The sequence below is a fragment of the Micromys minutus genome, assembly GCF_963924665.1.
Source record: "Micromys minutus genome assembly, chromosome: 16".
NCBI classification, from domain to species: Eukaryota; Metazoa; Chordata; class Mammalia; order Rodentia; family Muridae; genus Micromys; species Micromys minutus.
Genome location: NC_137985.1, coordinates 13,411,227 through 13,418,340, shown reverse-complemented (window position 1 = coordinate 13,418,340; position 7,114 = coordinate 13,411,227). Strand labels below are relative to the sequence as shown.

At 37.5% G+C, this 7,114-nt stretch overlaps 1 pseudogene across 1 annotated transcript; it reads left to right on the top strand.

The window, feature by feature from the left end:
- Positions 1–2,690: 2,690 nt before the first annotated feature.
- LOC308430600 (small ribosomal subunit protein eS8-like) lies at positions 2,691–3,229 on the top strand (annotated as a pseudogene). Its single transcript has one exon. The product of its transcript is annotated as a small ribosomal subunit protein eS8-like (transcript).
- Positions 3,230–7,114: the final 3,885 nt, after the last annotated feature.

The window sequence follows — 7,114 nt, the reverse complement described above, 5'->3', positions numbered from 1 at the left end:
ATACAACTGTGGAAGATAAATTATTAAATTGTTCAGACCACAGTAGAATTTTGTTTTATTTTATTGTTTTTCAAAATAAGCTTTCTCCCTGTATTCCTGGCTGTCCTAAACCTCTCATTGTATCCAAGGGTGGCCTTAACTCAGAGATCTACCTGTCTCTGCCTCCCACGTGCTGGGGTTAAATATGTGTGTCACCACCACTTAGCTTATAGTATTATTTGCATAAGTTAAATCATCAACCTTCCCAACAAAACAGCATAATGAGTGAATATTGTCATCTGTAGTCTTCTTCAGTTTTTTTTTTTTTTAATTAGAAGGCAAGACTCATAGAAAAGGGCAAATAACCAGTAGATACAAATCCCTCTGGACCAGTATTTGGATCTGCTTGGTGATAACTTGAGTGTATTTGCTCTGCTATGAGAAGCATTACTCACTAAGAAAGTTACCAGATGCTCCCTAGATGCTCTGGCTTTCCTTTGGCAGCATTCAGATTCACTCTGGGGTTCCTCCAGCTCACCAGTGTCTCACAATACACAAGAGTTCTAGTATCTCCAGGGTCTTTCCTCCTCTCTAATATCCTCAGTTCCTTCTTCTGAAACAAGTCTCTTACATCTATGTATTTCTGTGGCTAAACCTTCGATGTCTTGGTCGGTGGCTTCAGAACCTAGTCAAGCTTTGAAGATCCACTCAACTCTTCCCCTAACTCCAGAACAAACCAGGTTTTGCCAACTTATTACTTCTTATCTTTCTAGTATTTTAGTTTTTAATTCAGAAACAGGTATCAGTCACCTTGGTTTGCTTCATCATGTTTGATACCTGTACTATCAAATCAGTTCTGAAGCTAAAACACAGACTTAGCATGTATCTAAGCCTCATGCAGGATTGATATCTGAAATGTGGCCATTGGGCTTAAATTTCCCCAACATTTGTCAATAGACTCCATTCTTGCTATTACATTTAAGATAATTTGCATTGCTTTAATCTTAATTAGTCCAGTTACCTCCTTATTCACTCACTAGACTCAAGAGATATCTTTTTAATCTGAGACTTAAGTACCACTTAAATAATAATACATTTTCTATTTTACCAAGATGTGAATCTATAATCTTCATGTCCAAAAGGCTAACCAGTATCAAGGTCTCAAATACCTAACTAATCATAAGCATTACAAACTACTGAAAGGGAAGATGAGCAGCAATGAGTAGAGCAGCTCTGGCAGTTGCCATGAAGCATGCAGGAGGAAGAGATATTGACCCCGATGCTTCGTAGAACTGATATTCCAAAATAGTCATAGAAATTAAGAATGAAGATAGAAAGGATTGGATTCTAAGGCACATAAGGAAGATGTGCTCAGATTTTCTCTGAATGCTCACAGTGCTCTGTTGGAAAAGTGAACTCTCGCCTCAGGAGTCCCGAGGCAGAGCTGCAGTTCCGTGTATGTGTACACAAGCTGTGAAAACGTCACTGAGTTGCTTACTCCCTAAGCCATGGGGGACTCGGCTCCAGAGGAATATTTTTACCGCTTTGGAGTTATTAGCACTGGAGATTAACCTGGGTACTCTATATTAAATCGCTATGTCCAGTGGTATTCAGTAAAACTTGCAGTTCTTTGACCACGACCAAAACACCAAGGATATTCTGTGAAGTGCTAGACGCAAGAGGTAAATATTGCTCAGTTGGAATTCTACTAGAAACTCTCAGTGCAGTGTGAAAAACAGGGACAGCATTTGGGAGACACATGAACCCACAATCTTCTCTTCTTGAATTTTATATCCACACAAGACCAAACTTCATGGGGATCACGAAGAGCAAACACGTGTGTACAAGTCAACGCCAAGGAAACCCTCACTCTCATGAGCAGCTGTGTGCTGCCCTTCTCCGCACCTCTTCTCTGTGGTTTTCCTGGCACAGAGATGCAGCACTTCAGTCCGAAGTCATTTCTATTTCAATATGTCCTTGTCTATCTTTTTGATTACTCAGTTTTTGGAAGCCCATTCAGAAAACTAATTCATTATTCAACTAATTCATTATTTAAACATGTGCAGTACTGTTTGAGGTAAATTTCTTAGTATAATATGAGATAATGATACCCTAAATTCTTCAAAAGCTGAGAATATAATTTTATAACTCCAGGGATGCAGACAAATACTTGATGGGATAATAGTCACAAAGTAGCCTTTGCTGAATAATTTACGTACATCTGAGGATTGTCATGTTGAACAAAGGCTAAAAACAGCACCTAAGATTATAGTTTATAAAATACTTTACAAAATGTTAAGTAATGTATATATGTAAAAATATAAGTATATAGGCGTATGTAAATGTTAATGTATATATGTAAATATATATATGTGTGTGTGTGTGTGTTCTCAAAGTATTAATTATTTTAGGTTACTATTGTCATTATCAGCATGTTATTGATCAGCAAAAGTTGAGACTAACCTATTTGCTTGCCAAAGTTCACAAATTTTATATAAACGTCATGACTCGTGACAAAATTAAACTAGAAAGTAACTTAAAACTTTGTTTTGACATCAATTTTAGTAACAACAAATTAATCATTGCTCAAGTGCAGGAGGGGGCTCAGTAGTCAGACACTGCTTCTCTTCCAGAGGACCCAACTGTGGTGTTCAGCATACAAATGGTGGCTCACATCCCTGTCACCCTACAGGAAGCAGAAGTAGGAGTTGGGATGTCCTGCTGCCAACACTAAGATTGGCCCTCGCCTCATACACACAGTCCGAGTTCAAGAAGGCAATAAGAAGTCCCCGGCTCTGAGATTGGATGTGGGAAACATTTCCTGGGGCTCTGAGTATTGTACTCGCAAAACAAGGATCATTGATGTCATGTACAATGCATCCAATGATGAGATTGTCCGCACCAAGTCCATGGTGAAGAATTGCATTGTGCTCACTGACCGCACACCGCACCGGGAGTGCCACGAGTCCCGCTATACACTGCCCCTGGGCCGCAAGAAGGGGGTAAAGCTGACTCCCGAGGAGAAGAAATTTTAAACAAAAGACGATCAAAGAAAATCCCAAAGAAATATGACGAAAGGAAAAAAGAACGCCAAGATTGGCAGTTTCCTAGAGGAGCAGTTCCATCAGCGCAGGGTTCTAGACTGCACTGCCCCAAGACCTAGCCAGTGTGGCAGCGCAGACGGCTACGTGCTCGCAGGCAAGGAGCTGGAGTTCTATCTGCGAAGATCAAAGCCCGGAAAGGCAAATAAACCATCATCTATAGCTCATGTAATAATTGTGTTCGCTGTTCTATATTTAAAAAAAAGATTGTAGAGATATGACCTCTCTTCTGGATGTTATAGCGACCAAAAATGTAAATATCAGACAGTGATCATACAGACTCTCACACAGTCACTAGAAACAAGATAAATAACAACAACAAAATCTAAATCTGTTGTCTGGCTTTTGACCCTAATTATACTTCTACAATCTCTGAAGAACACGCATGAGGCCCCATAACTAACCTTTAGCATCAAATGTTCAGGCAAGAATAAACCAGCACATCCACCTAGAAGAAACGTATTGCTGAATGACAGATTACATAATAAAATTGAAAGTTTAGTTTAAAGTTTATAAATTTTCCCCTGGACTCTTCTCTGAATTTTAGATTTAAATAAATATTTACTCTTCGTTTTTATTTATAAATTAAAACCCATAGCAAAAATATGTCCCAAAGAGACCTCTCCTCATCTAAGCACGTAATAGCTTTCCCTTGATTCAAAAACATTTTAACCTCCTCAATTTTTAGTCTTAAGACACAGAATTTTTACAATAATCAAGCAAAGTATTTTGTATTTACTTTGCTATCAACACAGAATTTTGTAGCCCTAAAGCTATGGGAATTCTTTTCCACCAAAAGGAAACGTTTTTTCAGCACCAGGAATGAGCTGATGAACTACAGATCTACTTAGTTTGACCGCCATTACATGGTGATAAACTAAAACATCCCACAGGCACAAGATTAGTTTCCAAGGCAGTCCTTCAGTATATAACTCACATCCTCATCACAGGCACTGGGATGACTTATCCGTGCTGCAAGGTTCCTGCAACAGTGGACTGAAATTGGATTAGTGTCCTGGCACATCTCATAGAGCTAAGGAAAATGCATTTATTCTAAATACTGCTGTAGAAGGAGAGAGACGCCCAAACTAAAGTATGGTAAAATATCCCCTCTCTGCACCAATGCTCATGCTATATGATGACTACAAATTTCTGCGAGCTTTCTCTTACAATAGCAATTTGCTTTTGAAATATTTAATTTGAATTTACTAAATATTACGTTACTACTTGCATTATTCCCATAATTACTAGCTATTATTATGTTTAAAATATATGTTGTTAATACCTACACGGATGGTTTTGAACATCTTCCAAAAAAACACAACATGTGGATTTCTAAATAATTTTATTTAAACACCAATTACTCTTGTTAATTTTAAATATGCATTATGCTGGAAGTCATCATATATTCAGGAAATAGTTTCTTATTTATTTTGCTGTTCCTTGTCAGGAACAGAATCTCCCTCTGTATCCTTATATCCTTTTTTTGGCTATAAATGTAAATTCCTGGATATGATATATTTAATCTCCTTTATCAATGAAAATTACTATTGTTTCTGGTATTCAATTTTCAGGTTTTTCAAAAACATTTTCAGTTTTATGCTTTTTTGAATACAGTGCCACATTTCTATGGGAGAGTGCTATATTTTTCTTAGCCATTTTTAAATATTTTGTCCGTTGATCACCTAGTTCTCCCTAGATGCATGATTTTGATTGAGACAGTTGTCAGGTTAATAATTGGTCTTGCTTAGCATCATTATTGTACATTGATTTTCTTAATAGCTAGAATTAGTGAATATATATTTTTGGTGAATATTTAAAAAATGTTCTGTGAGTTCTGAGCATATAATAAGTGTAAGCTTTGTTGTGGTATGGTACCATAAGCCTTATGTGTCCATGTTGGGGTGGAATAAACATGTAGATTCGATTCTTTCCTTTGAATCCAGTTTAATCAAGACATCAGAACTAATTTTTAGAGCACAACAATTTTACAGAGATATGAGACATAATTTAAGTAAGGACACAGGTGAGAAGTAAATCTGCCCTATACTTAGGGTATTCAATAGCAGAAGTCAAGATGTGATGAAAATAATAATGGGGCAGATAAAAATGCAGTGATATGGGCAGAGCTAGATGTGCTTTAAATTTAAAGCAAGAAGAATGATTAGTGAATATTTTGTGAATCTGAAAGTTCTATATGGGCACTAAAAGATTCTATGCTTAATCTAAAAATCTGAGTATGTCTTCAAGAATACAAAAAAAAAATAAACTTATGGTTGTATAATTTTTTTAAAAAAATGTCTGTGACCTAAAGCAACATTTATTCAACAAGGAAGAATAATTGGATAAGATTCTTTGCTTTTTATCAATAAGAAATAAAATAAGATAGAATTCAAAAATCAAATGATGCTCAAGAAGAAGAAAGACCAAAGTGCAAATATTTCAATCCTTCTTGGAAGGGGGCATCCACCTGGCAGGTGTTGGGGTGTAGGAAGGTCATAGCACACCTCTCTGGGGATGGGGAAGCAAGGGGATAAATAGCAAGAGCTGAATAGATGGTGGTGAACTGCAGGCTTAGGCTTGGTTTTGTGGTGGCTGCAGCCAAGTGAATGGAGAGGCCTTCTAAGAGAGATTAGTCAGCTGCTCTGTAGGTGAAGGGCTACTCTATGGTTCTCCACAGTGCATCCTGATAAAAAGAGACAGTCCATGCTTTTAAGGTATTTATTGTCCTGGCAGAACGTGATGAGTTAAACTGCACCCCACTTCTAAGGGTGGGCCTGAGATTAAATACCATTTTCAGTGAGGAGTGACTGGGAAGGAGAGTTTATTGCCTATGCCTTCAGGCCTTTAAGTATCTCATTATAATTGAGATTTTTCTTGAACCTACATGACCTGTGTTCACATCATCTACCTGTGGAGTGGGTTGGAGTGTTGCTCTTACATGACTGAAAGCCACAAATCTATGAAGGGCTGTGGCTAGTGATGGGGCTGGATATCCTGAAGTCAGGCAAAACACCTACCATCCCTTAGGGTCACTGGGGTATCTAACCTTAGCTCATCCAGAAACCATGGTGCCTTTTACAGTCACATAGAACATCCCCTTTAAAATAACCAGAAATAATATAAAGTATCTTTGTATAACTCTAACAAAAGAAGTGAACGATCTGGACAACAAATATCTCAAGTCTCTTAAGAAATGAATTGAGAAAGATATCAGAAGAAAGAGTGATGCCCCATGTTCAGTGATTGCTTAACAGTGAAAATGCCCATCTTACCAAAAGCAATTTACAGATTCAATACAATTGCCATCAAAATCCCAATGCAATTCTTCACAGATCTTGAAAGAGCAATTCTCAGCTTTATGTGAAAAAAACAAAAAGCCTGTATAAGTTAAAAGGATCCTGTATAAGGAGGAAGAAGTGGAGGAGGAGGAGTAATTTAGAAAATGCTCTACATCTTGATTTTACGGAGTCATTTCCTCAAGTGAGGCGCCTATTTCTGTGATAACTCCAGCTTGTGTCAAGTTGACACACAACACCAGCCAGTACACAGTGCTATGAATACCATTAATAGGACAAAACAAGAGCGTGCAAATGGGAAAATATCTTTACCAACACTACATCTGAGAGAGGAATAGTATTCAAAATATATGAAGAACTCAAGAAATTATTTTTCTTTTACCAACACATTAAGTCACACAACTGGAAAAAGAAAAAAAATGTACAGAGCTAAACAGAGAATTCTCAACAAGCGAATCTCAGTAGCAATAAAAGAAACATACTTAGCCTTCAGAGAAACACTGATCAAAATGACTTGGAGTTTTCATCTTATATCCATCAGAATGGGTACCCTCAAAACTTACATCACAGCACTTACTAGCAAGATTGTGGAGCAAGGAGAATACTCTTCCTCTGCTGGTGGGAGTGCAACCTTGTACAACCACGTTGAAAATGAGCTTGGTGGTTTTTCAGAAAATTGGGAATAATTTTACAAGACTCTGCTATAGCACTTCTGTGAATGTACCCAAAAGTGTC